This window comes from Panthera tigris, chromosome C1 (genome assembly GCF_018350195.1).
Source record: "Panthera tigris isolate Pti1 chromosome C1, P.tigris_Pti1_mat1.1, whole genome shotgun sequence".
Taxonomy (NCBI): domain Eukaryota; kingdom Metazoa; phylum Chordata; class Mammalia; order Carnivora; family Felidae; genus Panthera; species Panthera tigris.
This window is the reverse complement of record NC_056667.1, coordinates 147,824,199-147,840,489: the sequence shown is the minus strand read 5'-3', so window position 1 is coordinate 147,840,489 and position 16,291 is coordinate 147,824,199. Positions and strand designations below refer to the sequence as shown.

Below are 16,291 nucleotides of genomic sequence, written 5' to 3'. Positions count from 1 at the left end.
ACAGTTCCTTGTTGGCTTTTGGCAGGCAGCCTCAGTTCTTTGCCACATGGTCATTTCCATAGTGCTCCTTCTGACATGGCTTTTTGCTTCCCCCAGAGTAATGAGAGAGAGACAGAGACAGAGACAGAAATATAGACTCTTTGGAGTGAAAATGTTTTGAGAGAGGAAAAAGAAAAATTTGAACTTAAAGCAACTTAGAAAAGAATAAACAGTTGAAAGGATTTAACTAATTCAGGATTTTAGATACTCAAACTTAAGATGATCCCAGAAATATTTAGAAACTCTGCTAGAGAAATTCGTATTCCAGATAAATATGTATTTCATTATATGCATATATATGAAAGATTCATACCAGTATTAATAGGTTTGTTTTCATTCTTAAATATAGTTGCTTTGCTTAAAAATAAAAGGTCATATTAGAATCAGCTGTTTCAAAGAAAATCACAGTCTAAAATGGAGCCCTAGTTAAGATCACAAAATACGCTATCATATTTTAAAGCCTTCATGCTAGTAGTATGAGTTTTGTGTTAGAAAGTAAATCTGGACACTTGGTGAGTTTAGGGTTTTGTTTTTTTGGCCACCCATAGTGGGAGTGGGACCAGATTTTTTAGAGAAGTTAAATGAAAATGAAAATATTTTTCTGTGAAGATAATCAAGGAAAAAATACTGGACTGGCAGACTCCTCCTTTTGAGTTGCTTTTAGATTAAATGAACTGTGATTCCCTTCTTCCTTTTCATAGTTTAGATTATTTCTTAAAATTAAATTACTGTATATGCCATTCAGTACTTGACTCTCCCCACATAACTGTTAACTTAAAATATTTGCTTCTGCTTCTTGAGTCTACCTTTGTTACCATAGAAACAGAAGTGGACTAGGGAAATTGGCAAAGCAGCCATCAACTGAAATTAATGAGGAGTCTAATTCTTTACCTGTAGTTGTGTTTAATTTACAACTCCTGTTTTAAAGATATGCAGTGTAAGGTCGGTTGGCTAGGAGGAAAAATAACCTGAAAACTTAACTCTCATTTGCTTCAGACTTGTTCATTTGCCTAAAAAGCTATTGAGAAAGAGCCTTTCTTTTTTTTTTTTTTTTTATTTTTGGGACAGAGAGAGACAGAGCATGAACGGGGGAGGGGCAGAGAGAGAGGGAGACACAGAATCGGAAACAGGCTTCAGGCTCCGAGCCATCAGCCCAGAGCCTGACGCGGGGCTCGAACTCACGGACCGCGAGATCGTGACCTGGCTGAAGTCGGACGCTTAACCGACTGCGCCACCCAGGCGCCCCGAGAAAGAGCCTTTCTAACAGCTTGGAAAAGAGCTTTTCATTCTTGTGAATGGTTAGACTACTATCTATTCTGTGCTGCTGTATCTTTAGATGTTTATAATGTGCTTTTCATTCATAGGTATTACAATAACACATGTTTTCTAGGGAATGAGATTTGATATTATGTGATATAAGCCTACTGTGGTCAATATATTTTCACACATACTATTTAAGTGAACCCTGAAAAATGCAGATCTTAAATTCTGAGAAGGTATTGAAAATATTATTAGATGTAGTTAAGACTGTTACTTATCATGTCAAGAAATAAATGTTTTAAAATAAGCTTTTATTTTAATTTAATTTTTTAATGTTTACTTATTTTTGAGAGAGAGAGAGAGCATGAGAGGCAGAGGGGCAGAGAGAGAAGGAGACACAGAATCTAAAGTAGGCTCCAGGCTCTGAGCTGTCAGCACAGAGCCCCACGTGGGGCTTAAACTCATGAGCCGTGAGATCATGACCTGAGCCAAAGTCTGATGCTTAACTGACTGAACCACACAGGTCCCCCTAAAATCAACTTTTAAAATGTAAAATGTCGGGGTGTCTGGGTGGCTCAGTCAGTTGAGCGTCTGACCCTTTTTTCTTCTCGAAGGTAAGCGATTTATTTATGTTTTTTAAATGTTTATTAATTTTGAGAGAGAGAGAGAGAGAACATGTGAGCGAGCAGTGGAGGGGCAGAGAGAATCCTAAGCAGGGATTGACTTAACTGATTGAGCCACCCAGGCACCCCGAGCAACTCAGCTTAGGTCATGATCTCATGGTTCGTGGGATGGAGCCCTGAGTTGGGCTCTATGCTGTGAGCTTGGGATTCTTTCTCTCTCCTTCTCTCTCTGTCCTTCCCCTGCTTGCACACTCACGCTGTTTCTCTCCCTCTCAGAAGAAATAAACATTAAAAAAAATAGTAAGACTTGAATGTCAGAATTACTCCTTGATCCATTGGCTACAGAATGGATATTGTATAAGCAAGCATGACAGCAGCATGAGAGCTCTGTAGTGACCAGGTGCATGGTCAATGAGCAGTAATACTTTGAAAGGAATCTTTTTTTTGAGCAATAGTTCTCAACAGTGGGCTTAATTCAGTACACAATGTTTTAAACAGATGTGCTATCATCCAGGCTTTATTGTTTCATTTATAGAGCATAGGCAGAGTAGATGTAGCGTAATTCTTAAGGGCCTAGGAGTTTGGGAATGGCAAATCAGTATTGGCTTCAACTTCAAGTCACCAGCTGTGTTAGTCCCTAACAAGAGTCAATCTGTCCTTTCAAGGTTTGAAGCCAGATATTGACTTCTCCTCTCTAGCTGTGAAAGTCCTAGATGACATCTTCCAATTGAACGCTATTTGTCTACATTGAAAAATATGTTGTTTAGTGTAGGCATCTTCTTTAATTCTCTTAGCTAGATCTTCTGGATAACTTGCTGCAGCTTCTACATCAGCACTTGCTGCTTCACCTGATGCTTTTATGTTATGAAGATGGCTTCTTTCCTTAAATCTCATGAGCCAACCTCTGCTAGCTTCCAGCATTTCTTCTGCGACCTCCTTTCCTCTCTCAGTCTTCATACAATTGAAGAGTTAGTGCCTTGCACTGGATTAGGCTTTGGCTTAAAGGGATTTTTTGACTGGTTTGATCTTCTGTCTAAATCACTAAAACTTTCTCCATATCAGCAATAATGTAGTTTCACTTCTTATCATTCATGTGTTCTTTAGTGTAGCAGTTTTAATTTCCTTCAAGAACTTTTCCTCTACATTTACAACTTGGCTGTTTGGCACAAGAGCCCTAATTTTTGACCTGCCTCAGCTTTCAACATGCCTTCATCATTAAGCGTAATCATTTTTGCTTTCAATTTAAAGTAGGAGACATTCCTTTCCCTTTAACACTTAGACACCATTGTAAGGTTATTAAATGGTCTAATTTCTATATTGTTGTGTCTTGGGGAATAGGCCCAAGTTGAGAGAAGGAGACAGGAGATCTGTCCATCAGTGGAGCAATCAGAACACATCCAGCATTTATTAAGTTCATCATCTTGTATGGGCATGGTTCATGGCACCTCAAAACAATTATAATCATAATATCAAAGATCACTGATCACAGATCACTATAACAAATACTATGATAATGAAAAAGTTTGAAATAGGGTATTTACAGTGGGGCGTGGGCTGGGATCTTCCACTTGGGTCATCCTTTGTGCCCACACGTGTCTATGGCCCCGATGTTGCCTCTGCTGTACTGAGTGCCTCATGATCTGGGCTCCCTAGCGTTCCCAGCTCTTTGGTGGGGGGGGGAGCTTCTGTGACCAGCCCAGCCCCTCTGCCTTGGCCTCTGCTGCAGCCATGCCTGGCCTTGTATGGGGCACTTGAGGCCCCCTCACCTGCAGATGGGCTGGATCAGCAGGGCCTCCTGAGCTCTCGAGGGCCCTGTGGCTGCAGCTGCCGCATGCTGCACAACCAGGAAGACAAAGCTTTTGTTGCATCCCTGGATGATGAAATTAAGGAGAAAAAAGATACAGAAGCATTAAGTCCCTCCCCAAGATGTCTGGAGGTTAGGAGCTGGAAGTGAATGGGACAGAAGTCAAATTAATGTGGAAAGTTGCTGAAGAAGAGATCAGTGTCACTTTCAACATTAACAATAGCATCCTGCCAACATCTGATGGGGAGGAGGATCCTTCCCTGAGGGAGAAGGTTGAAGAACAGGAACCTGAATTGTCCACTCCTAATTTCATGGTTGAAGTTAAAAGAATGCTGGTAAGAAGGCCCTATTCCTGGACTGTCACTATCCAGAAGATGAGGTTGGGCAAGAAGAGGAGGACGAGAGCGACATTTTCTCCATCAGTGAGGTGAGCTTTCAGTCCATTGGCGAATCTGCATGGAAGAACACAAATTACACACTCAACACCAATTCCTTGGGCTGGGCCTTATATAACTACCTGATGGATTTTGTGGCAGCCGGAGGGGTGGATAACACTTTTGCAGGTGAGTTGGTGGAGCTCAGCACTGCCTGGGGAGCACCAGGAATACATTGCTTTTCTCGAAGGTCTCAGAAGTTTTGCCAAGAGCCAGTAGAACAGACAAGACGTTGAACATCTTAGATTTATAGTAGGCTTTGGCCAGGAAACAAACCTACTCTGAAGTCAGACACACACGTATTCTGAGATGGTTTTCATCTCATTCATGATCACTGAAAATAATTCGAACTTAAACAGTCTTGTAAATAATTACAGTAGAGGATGATAAATGCATCAGAAAAATTAGATTTAATGTAAAGAGGTAGCTCTGAAGAAGGTAACTGTGAGATGGGTAATATTTTAGGGAGAAAGTCACCATATTGTTCTACTCTGAAGGCAAGGGCTGCATTTTATCATCTAAAAGTTACATATTTATAACACATAGCCCTGGACCTTAAAATTGGTAATATAGTTGGGGTGCCTGGGTGGCTCAGTTGGTTGAGCATCTGACTTCGGCTCTGGTCATGTTCTCATAGTCTGTGGGTTCGAGCCCTGCATCGGGGCTGTGCTGACAGCTCAGAGCCTGGAGCCCGCTTCGGATTCTGTGCTCTCTCTGCTCCTCTCCCACACATGTTCTGTCTGTCTGTCTGTCTGTCTCTCTCAAAAATGAATAAACATTAAAAAAATACTGGTAATATAGTCATAGTCAATAAATATTAGTGCTTAAACAAGTTGAAATCTTAGCAGATTTTTGAAGAATTAATTGAAATATGTTCACGTGGGCAAAATGGGAAAGCACAATGCTAGCAAATAATATTGGAAGATCAGGCTAGCAAGTGATGAAGAATCTTGCAGGTGATGGGACATTAGTGAGGGTTTTTTTTTTTTTTTTTCGTTAAGTTTTTTGAAAGGAGGAGAGGGACATGATTAGATTTAGTCAGGTTTAGGCTTTAGAAAAGGATCTCTACTGGCATTGTGGAAGATGTAATTGAGGGAAAAGAGAGAGAGAGAGAAGTTATCTTTTCTTAGTAATGAATTTCAACACGTAAAACCTTGTAGGATCAAAATTTAACTGAGCATCTAAATTCAAGCTTTTACACATTTATATTATTTAGTTTTAGAGTTTATATTATCCCAGTCTAAATATATTTTATGTTGAATAGTTTTAATTTTTCAATATATTTTTAGTTATCCTTATGATACGTTTTAATATTCAAAATGACCAATTCATATATACTAGTGGTATTTGGATACATATCAGGGAGAATAGTTAGTGAACTTGCTTAATTTTTTTTTTTTTTTAAGTAGGAAATTTATAAGCCTGAAGTTGATGAACTTGTTCAACTGGAGATTAGTTAACACCTTTAAGGTAGCTTAATAATAAGCTTAGCAGCAATTTGCCAAAAAAAATTCTGAATTGTATGTAGAATTAGGTGATTTGATTACTTCCATTCAGCAGATTTGTATATAGTCCAGCACCTTCCACACACACAAAAAACAAAACAAAATGAAGGCAGATATTTTCAAGGTTTAAGTAATACTTTTAGTCTTGATCTTTACAAATCCTTTTTTGCTGTAGCAGACGTAAACTTCTAATCATGCTATAATTACTACAAACTCTAGATCATCAATAAATTAACAATTCGCAGTGGGTTTTCAAGTTTAATATGATATTTTAATAATAAGGCTGTAATTGTGAAATAAGTATAGTATCCTAAAAATAATAACCTGCATCTTTACCACACATAAAATCATTTATTAAATACATTTAAATTCTGAGTATTAAATCTGCTTTACTCATACTTAGTTGAGAAGTTTGTGAGTGAACAACATAAGGGTGACTTTTGCTAAAAATACAGAATGAGTAGGCATGCAAGGGAAAAAGTCATTTATTTAGGCCAAGGTTTTGAAAAGACAATTATTTTTTTTAAGTTTTTTTATTTTTTTAAGTAATCTCTATACCCTATGTGGGACTCAAACTCACAACTCCAAGATCAAGAGTCACATGCTCTTCAGACTGAGCCAGCCAGGCACCCTTAAAAAGATTAATCTTAAGTAAGCATTCAGGTAGCAAGCAGGTCACAAGTGGTAAGATTTCTAATAAGAGAGAGATGAGGAAAACTGAAAGAAGTCTTATTGCTTCCATTAAGCACAGGGACAAAGTCTAGTTCATTTAATGCGGACATCACTTGTACTACAGTTATAAAACTAATACATAGGAAATATCTAATTGATTTTTTTAGATGATTCTGAGTATTAGGAAAAAAGACAGAGTGTTATTGAAGGAGGAAGGGAAAGTATGTTAACCATTTTATCTGGAATATTTCTAATACGGATACTTAAATTTTAAAAAATGATTTCTAATTATTATTTGCTGAATTTACAGTAACAGAAACTTCTTATCCAATGCAAGTTGGAGGTGATAGCTATTCATTTAATCAAAACAGTCAAAATGGGAAATCATTAAAAATATATATATACATATATAATAAACATTTATTTTTTTGAAATTTTGTTTTAATGTTTATTAGTAAGAGACAGAGTGAGCACAAGTGGGGCAGCAGCAGAGAGAGAGGGAGACACAGAATTGAAGCCTGATCCAGGCTCTGAGCTGTCGGCACAGAGCCCGACGTGGGGCTCGAACTCACGGACTGTGAGACCATAACCTGAGCTGAAGTCGGATGCTTAACGGACTGAGCCACCTAGGCGCTCCAAAACATTTAGTTGTTTTTTTTTTTTTTAATGTTTTTTTTTAGCGTTTATTTATTTTTGAGACAGAGGCAGAGCATGAACAGGGGAGGGTCAGAGAGAGAGGGAGACACAGAATCCGAAACAGGCTCCAGGCTCTGAGCTGTCAGCACAGAGCCCAATGCGGGGCTCGAACTCACGGACCGCGAGATCATGACCTGAGCTGAGGTCAGACGCTTAGCCGACTGAGCCACCCAGGCGCCCCAACATTTAGTTTTTTTAATGTAAGCTGTTAATAACTCAAACTTTCACATTCATTTGTGATTTAAAAAAAAATATTTTTTAATGTTTTTATTTATTTTTGAGACAGAGAGAGACAGAGCATGATCAGGGAAGGGGCAGAGAGAGAGAGAGAGAGAGAGAGAGAGAGAGAGACAGAATCCTAAGCAGGCTCCAGGCCCTGAGCTGTCAGCACAGAGCCTGACACGGGGCTGGAACTCATAGACCATGAGATCATGACCCTACTGACTGAGCCACCCAGGCGCCCCATTTGTGATTTTTTTTTTTTTAAATCTGTCTGTTGGGGGGGAGGAGAGGGAGTAAATTTGTACTTTTTATTTAAGGATTGATTCCCTAAGTGGAAATCATTGTGTCTTTCCTGAACCCACACTTCCAAAATAAAAATTTATTATCAGATTCTTTAAAGTAGAAAGAACCTAGATACTTTTTTTTAAATTTTATTTTAGTTAACATAGAATGCAATATTGGTTTCAGGGGTAGAATTCAGTGATTCATCACTTACATATAACACCCAGTGCTCATCACAAGTGCCTTCCTTCATACCTGTTACCCATCTAGCCCATCTCCCACCCACCTACCTACCTCACTCTATCAACCCTCAGTTTGTTCTCTTTTATTTTTTGTGGTTTGTTTCCCTCTCTCCTCTTTTTCTTCCCTCTTCCCATGTGTCCATTTGTTTTGTTTCTCAAATTCCCCATAGGAGTGAAATCATATGGTCTTTGGCTTTCTCTGATTTATTTTACTTAACATAATGTTATGAATGGCATGTCGTTATGAATGGCAAGATTTCATTCTTTATGATCACTGAGTAATATTCCATTGTATTTGTATACCATCTCTTTATTCATCAGTTGATGGATATTTGGGCTCTCTCCATAGTTTGGCTACTGTTGGTAATGCTGCTATGAACATTGGGGTGCATGTACCCCTTTGTATCTGTATTTTTTGTGTTCTTTGGGTAAATACCTAAGAGTGCAATTGCTGGATTGTAGGGTAGGTCTATTTTTAGTTTTTTGAGAAAACTCCATACTGTTCCCTAGAGTGGCTGCACCAAGAACTTACATTCTTACAAAGCTTTCTGGGTGCACAGTCCCTATATATATTTATGATGTTTTCTGTAAGTATATATGCTTATCTTACCTTGTCTAATTAACAGTAACTTTAAGAAAACAAATATTTTTATCAAGTTTTTCAGAAGCATTCAATTTTCAGGGAAATAACCTTTTTTTTTGCACTCATTTCATTGTTTTATGTTGTAATTAATGAAATAACATAAATACAGTATCAAATATTACTAGCCTAATACAATTCAGAGCAAACAAGATTTCCTAGGTATGCAAATCAAATAGTGGGAGCAAAAATACGGCCAACTAGAAAGAGAAAGAAATAGTTGCCTGTAAGATTTTTGCTTTTGCAAAGCTTGTTTGTTCCATGTACCTAGTATTTATTACCCAATCCATCATCAAATCAAATAATCTTTGAGACGTATCTCAAAGAGATCTGCCCAGAGGTAGGTACACTTGCCTTCCCACTCCCCCATAATCCCTCTTGTTTTTGTATAGTTGCTTCATATTACTCACATGTCTCCCTCTTGAATCATCATCTTTTCCCTTCTTGGATTATTACTACAACATACCAGGGAAAAAAGATACTTCTTTTCATTTCTTTCATTATTTCCATAAATTCTCTGCTTGTCACTCAGCTCTCTTGAATTTGCTACCTATAATGCTCGCCTGCCATTCTTCCTTATTCTGGCCTTAATCATGCTTTTGCTTCACATCAGCTCCACAAAACTGTTATTGCCAGTGTTCATGATGACTTCTGTGACTTCAGTCAGTTCCCAGTTCTCACTTTTTAACAAGACTTGTAGGATTTAACAAAGTTTGTCACTCTATCCTCCTTTAAATGTTCTTTTTCTTTTGCCTTCCGCAATTTTCTTATTTTGTTTTTCCTCCTAGTTTTCTGTTTTCCCTTTCTTTGCTGGTTTCTCTTCATCTCTCCACCCATGCCCCAGGCCTCACTCCTTGCACAACTTCTGTTCTTTCACTGTAATCACTTTCTTGGTGAAATAATTCAATCCTTGGATTTAGATAGCATTGAAATGCTAATGACTCCCAAAGTTGCTTATTCCATTTTTTGAGGGGAGTTTTCCTATTGAAATATAATTGATGTATAATGTTATATTAGTTTAATGATACTTATGTATGATGTGAAATAATTACCCCGTTAAGTCTGGTTAACATCTATCACCGTACATAGTTACAAAATGTTTTTTCTTGTGATAAAAACTTTTAAGATATATTCCCCTCGCAACTTTCAAATATGCAATATAATTTACTATCTATAGTCACCACGCTGTATTACATCTCATGACTTATTTATTTTGTAACTGCAAGTTTGCAACTTTTGACTTCCTTACCCATGTCACCTATTCCCCTCCTGCCACTGGCAACCATCAATCTGTTCTATCAGCTTGTGGGGTTGTTTGTTTTTAAGATTCTACATGTAAGTGAGATGATACCATATTTGTCTTTCTCTGACTTATTTCACTTAGCATAATGCCCTTGAGGTCCATCCACTTTGTCACAAATGGCAGTATTTCTGTTTTATGGCTGAGTAATATTTCATTGTACATACGAACATTTTCCTTGTCCATTCATCCATCGGTACATACTTTGGTTGCTCCTTGACTATTGTAAGGAATGCTGCTGTGAACATGGGGGTGTGTATATCTTTTTGAGTTGGTATTTTTTACTTTCTTCTAATGAATACCCAGAACTGGAATTGCTAGACCACATGGTAGTTCAATTTTTCATTCTTTGAGGAAGTTCCATACTGGTTTCCATAGTGGCTGCACCAATTTACTTTTTTTTTTTTTTTTGTAAAGTTTATTTATTTATTTTGAGAGAGACAGCACTCGAGCAGGGAAGGGGCAGAGAAAGAGGGAGAATGTTAAGCAAGCTCCCTGCTATCAGCACCAGTCCCACACAGGGCTCAAACTCACAGAACCCTGAGGTCATGACCTGAGCTGAAATCAAGAGCCAGACTGTAACAAGGCCACCCAGGCGCCTTGCACCAGTTTAAATTGTTAACCAACAGTACACGAATGTTCCATTTTCTGTTCATCCTTGTCAATACTTATTATTTCTTGGATTTTTTGGATAATAGCCATTTTTTAAAATTTTGTTTTTTAATTTTTTTTTTTTTGAAGGAGAGAGACAAAGCATGAGTCGGGGAGGGGCAGGGAGAGAGGGAGACACAGAATCTGAAGCAAGCTCCAGGCTCTGAGCTGTCAGCACAGAGCCCGAGGACGCGGGGCTCTAACCCGTGAACTGTGAGATCATGACCTGAGCCGAAGTTGGAGGCTTAACAGACTGAGCCACCCAGGCGCTGCTCCCTTTTTTTTTTTTAATGTTTGTTTATTTTTGAGAGAGAGAGAGACAGAGACAGAGACCCAGTGTGAGTGGGGGAGGGGCAGAGAGAGAAGGAAACACAGAATCCAAAGCAGGCGCCAGGCTCTGAGCTGTCAGCACAGAGCCTGATGTAGGTAGGGCTTGAATTCAGGGACCACGAGATCATGACCAGAGCCAAAGTCGGCCGCTTAACCAACTGAGCGACCCGGATGCCCCTTGATAATGGCCATTCTAACAGATGTGAGGTGTACTTCATTTTGGTTTTGATTTGCATCATTCTGATGATCCTTGATGTTGAGACACCTGTTGGCTATCTGCATATCTTTTTGAAAAAAATACTCAGATCCTCTGCCCATTTTTTAATTAGATTTTTTTTTTTTTTTTTTTTTTTTTTTTTTGCTATTGAGTTGTAGTTCTTTATATATTTTGGATGTTAACTTCTTATCAGATATATGATTTGTAAATATTTTCTCCCACGCAGTAGGTTGCCTTTTCATTTTTTTAAAAGTTTATTTATTTATTTTGAGAGAGAGTGTGGATGGGGGAGGGGCAGAGAGAGGGGGAGAGAGAGGGTCCCAAGCAGGCTCCGCTCTGTCAGCATGGACGAACTGCGAGATCACAGCCTGAGCTGAAACCAAGAGCCAAAGGCTCAACTGACTGAGCCACCCAGGTGCCCCCTCTTTTTTTTTTTTAATGATGGTTTCCTTTTCTGTATAGAAGCTTATTAGTTTGATTTAGTTCTATGTGTTTACTTTTGTACCTGTTGCCTTTGATTTTGGTGTCAAATCTAAAAAATGATTCCTAAAGTCAATCTCAAGGAGCTTACCACCTATGTTTTCTTCTAGCGCTTTTATGGGTTTAGGTCTTATGTTCAAGTCTTTAATCCATTTTGAGGTGATTTTTGTATATGTTGTAAGATAGTGATCCAATGACTTTCTTTTGCATGTAGCCATCCAGTTTTCCCCATACCATTTTTTGAAGAGATTGTCCTTTCCCCATTGTATATTCTTGCCTCCTTTGTCATAAATTAGTTGGCCATATATGCATGAATTTATTTCTGGGCTTTCTATTCTGTACCATTGATCTATGTGTCTTGGTTTGTTTTTATGTCAATATTCTACTGTTTTGATTTCTATAGTTTTGTAATACAGTTTGAAGCCAGGAAGTGTGATGCCTCCAGCTTTGTTTTTCTTTCTCAAGATTGTTTTGGCTATTTGGAGTCTTTTGTAGTTCCATATGTATTTTAGGATCTGTTTGTTCCATTTCTGTGAAAAATGCTATAGGAATTTAAATAGGGATTGCATTGAACTGCAGGTTGCTTTAAGTAGCATAGAACATTTTAACAATATTAATTCCTCCAATCCATAACTATGGAATATTTCTTCCATTTATTTGTGTCTTCTTCAGTGTCTTACAGTTTTTAGTGTATAGGTCTTTCACCTCTTTGGCTAAATTCCTTGGCTTTTTTTTTTTTTTTCTCTTTTATGTAGTTGTAAATGGGATTCTTTTCTTAATTTCTTTTTGTGATAGTTTGTTATTTGTGAATAGAAATTCAACAGCTTTTGTATATTGATTTTGAATCCTGCAACTTTACTAAATTTATTTATTACTTCTAGTAGTTTTTTGGTGCAGTCTTTAGTGTTTTCTATTTATAATATCTTGTCATCAGCAAATAGAGACAGGTTTACTTTTCCATTTCTGATTTGGATGCCTATTATTTCTTTTTCTTGCCTAATTGCTCTGGCTAGAGTTTTCAAACTATGTTGAATAGAAGTGAGGAGAATGGGCATACTTGTCTCTCTTTTGCCTTGTTTCTGATCTTAGAGGAAACAGTTTTAGCTTTCACCATTGAGAATGATGTTTGCTGTGGGATTGTCAGATATGGCCTTTATTATGTTGAGGTACATTCCCTTTATACCCATTTTGTTGAGATTTTTTTAATCAAAAATGGATGTTGAATTTTATCAAATGCTTTTTCTACATCTATTAAGAGAATCATGATTTGTATCCTTCATTGTATTAATGTGGTGTATTATGTGATTGATATGTGAATGTTGCAGCATCCATGTATCCCAGGGTTACATCCCACTTGATCATGGTGTATGATCCTTTTAATATATTGTTTATTTTGGTTTGTTATTTTTTTTACGTTTATTTACTTATTTATTTTTATTAATTTTATTTATTTTTTTTAAATTTACATCCAAATCAGTTAGCATATAGTGCAACAATGATTTCAGGAGTAGATTCCTTAGTGCCCCTTACTCATTTAGCCCATCCCCCCTCCCACAACCCCTCCTGTAACCCTCTGTTTGTTCTCCATATTTATGAGTCTCTTCTGTTTTGTCCCCCTCCCTGTTTTTATATTATTTTTGTTTCCCTTCCCTTCTGTTCATCTGTTTTGTCTCTTAAAGTCCTCATATGAGTGAAGTCATAGGATTTTTGTCTTTCTCTAACTAATTTCACTTAGCATAATACCCTTCAGTTCCATCCACATAGTTGCAAATGGCAAGATTTCGTTCTTTTTGATTGCTAAGTAACACTCCCTTTGTGTGTGTGTGTGTGTGTGTGTGTGTGTGTGTGTGTGTACACCACACCTTCTTATCCATTCATCCATTGATGGACATTTGGGCTCTTTCCATACTTAGGCTATTGTTGATAGTGCTGCTGTAAACATTGGGGTGCATATGCCCCTTCAAAACAACACACCTGTATCCCTTGGATAAATAGCTAGTAGTGCAATTGCTGGGTTGATTTTGGTTTGTTATTGTGTTGAGGATTTTTGCATCTCTGTTCGTCAGATATATTGGCCTATAATTTTCATTTCTTCTAGTGTCCTTGTTTGATTTTGTTATCAGGGTGATGCTGGCCTCATAAGATGAATTTGGGAGTGTTTCCTCCTCCTCTTCTATTTTTTTGGAAGAGTTTAAGAAGGTCATTTTCTTTTTTCTTAATGGAATAAATTTATAAGCCTGGAGTTTTTTCCCCCCCTAAACTGAAACTCTCATACCAACTGCTTTCTTGGCACTTATGCCTACATGTTTATGAGGCATCTCAAACTTAAGATTCTCAGTGTTAAAGTTGGAGGACTGACATTACCCAACTTTAATACGTATAATAAACCTACAGTAATCAAGGCAGTATGGTATTGGCACAAGAATAGACAGATCAGTGGAACAGATTGGAAAACCCAGAAATAGATCTACATCAGCATAAGCAATTGATGTTTGACAAAGCAAGGCAATAATAAAATGACGCAAAGATAGTCTTTTCACAAAATGGTGCTGTAATAACTGGACATCCACATGCAAAAATGAATCCAGACACTGACTTTACATCTTTACAAAAATTAGCCTAAAATGAATTACATACCTAAAAATTAGAAGGCAGAACTGGGGCACCTGAGTGGCTCAGTCAGTTAAGCATCTGACTCTTGATTTCTACTCAGGTCATGATCTCATAGGTTTGTGGGTTCATGCCCTACATCAGGCTCTGTATTGTCAGTGCAAAGCCTGCTTGGTATTCTTTCTCTCGCTCTCTCTCTCTCTCTCTCTCTCTCTCTCTTTTTCTCTGCCCCTCCTTGGTCTCTCTTTCAAAGAAATAAACTTATAAGAAAAAAGAAAAGAAATGAGTTTGAGTCCCATGTCAGCCTCTGCACTGATGGCACAGACCCTGCTTGGGATTTTTCTCTGCCCCTTCCTGGCTTGCTCTCTCTCTCTCTCTCTCTCAAAAAAAAAATAAAAAATAAAAACAAAAAACAAAACAAAATAAAAAACCTCAACAATAAGAAAACAACCTAATTTTATTTTATTTTTTTTCAAATGTTTATTTTTGAGAGAGAGAGTATGCGAGCAAGGCACAGAGAGAGGGAGACAGAGAATCCAAAGCAGGCTTTGTGCGATTAGCACAGGACCTGATGCAGGGCTCAAACTCACAAATCATGATACTGTGACCTGAGCCAATGTCAGACACTTAACCAACTGAGCCACACAGGTGCCCCTAAACAACCTAATTTTAAAAGAGTCCAAAGATCTTGAAGCTCACCAGAGAAATCATGGTGGCAAATAAACACATTAAAATGGTCTACATCATATGTCATCAGGGAAATGCAATCTGAATCAACAATGATATACTACTACACACCTATTAAATTGTCCAAAATCTAAACACGGACAACATCAAATTATGGAGAGAATTTGAAGCAACAGAAACTCTCATTGATTGTTGGTGGGAATGCAAAATGGTACAGCCACTTTGGAATACAGTTTCACAGTTTCTTACAAAATTAACCATATTCTTACCATACATTTTAGCAATCACTCTCCTTGGCATTTACCCAAATTTGTTGAAAACTTATGTCCACAAAAAAGCCTGAAGTTTCGTTCATGATTGCTAAAACCTGAAAGCAATGCAGATGTCCTTTAGCAGGTGAATGGATAAATAAACTGTGGTGCATCCAGAAATGGACTGTTATTCAGTATTACAAAGAAGTGAGTTATCAAGCAATGGAAAGATATATATGGAACCTTAATTGCTTATTACTGAGTGAAAGAAGCCAATCTTGGGGCGCCTGGGTGGCGCAGTCGGTTAAGCGTCCGACTTCAGCCAGGTCACGATCTCGCGGTCCGTGAGTTCGAGCCCCGCGTCAGGCTCTGGGCTGACGGCTCGGAGCCTGGAGCCTGTTTCCGATTCTGTGTCTCCCTCTCTCTCTGCCCCTCCCCCGTTCATGCTCTGTCTCTCTCTGTCCCAAAAATAAATAAAAAACGTTGAAAAAAAAATTTTTAAAAAAGAAAGAAGCCAATCTGAAGAGGCTGCAGACTGTATGATTCCAAATATATGACATTTTGGAAGAGGCAAAACTGGAGATAGTAAAAAGATCAGTGTTTGCTAGAGGTTAGAAGAATGGGAGGAATGAATTAGGTGCAGCACAAAGGGTTTTTAAGGCAGTGAAATTACTCTGTATGATGTTATATTGGTAGACACATGTCATTATATATTTGTCCAAACCCATACGATGCATACCAAGAGCAATTCCTAATGTAAACTGGACTTTGCGTGTTCTTAGGTTGTAACAAATGTACCACTTTGAGTATGTTGATAATAGGTATGCATGTTTGGGGCCAAAGAAATCTCTGTACCAACCCATGAGTTCTGCTGCGAACCTAAAACTGCTCTAAAAAATAAAATCTGTAAAAGCAACTAACCAATCAGCGAACCCATACATATAACCAGAGTTTTTGCAGTGGCCTACAAGGCCCAACCTGATCTTCCTTACAGGGCCTCATGTCACTTCTTACTACATATACTCTGTATAGTATACTCTGGGCCTAACTACATTAGCCCCCTTGGTATTTCTTGTATAGGTAATAGGTAAAACATTTGCATTTATGGGGCTTCTGGGTGGCTCAGTCAGTTAAGTGTCCACCTCATGGTTTTGGCTCAGGTCACCATCTCACAGTTTTGTGAGTTTGAGTCCTGTGTCAGGCTCTGTGCGGACAGTGTAGAGCCTAGTTGGGGTTCTCTCTCTCTCTCCCTCTCTCTCTTCCCCTCCCCCACTTGCATTGTCTATTTCTCTCAAAATAAATAAATAAACTTAAAAAAAAAAAAAGAAAAACATTTGCATTTGCTA

The 16,291-nt window shown here is 38.1% G+C and overlaps 1 protein-coding gene and 1 pseudogene across 1 annotated transcript in view; both read left to right on the top strand.

Annotated features, from left to right (window-relative positions):
• Positions 1 to 16,291, top strand: part of BAZ2B (bromodomain adjacent to zinc finger domain 2B) — a 433,092-nt gene that overhangs the window by 141,193 nt on the left and 275,608 nt on the right. The gene's annotated exons all lie outside the window — the stretch shown is intronic.
• On the top strand, positions 2,826 to 4,765 carry LOC102951642 (annotated as a pseudogene).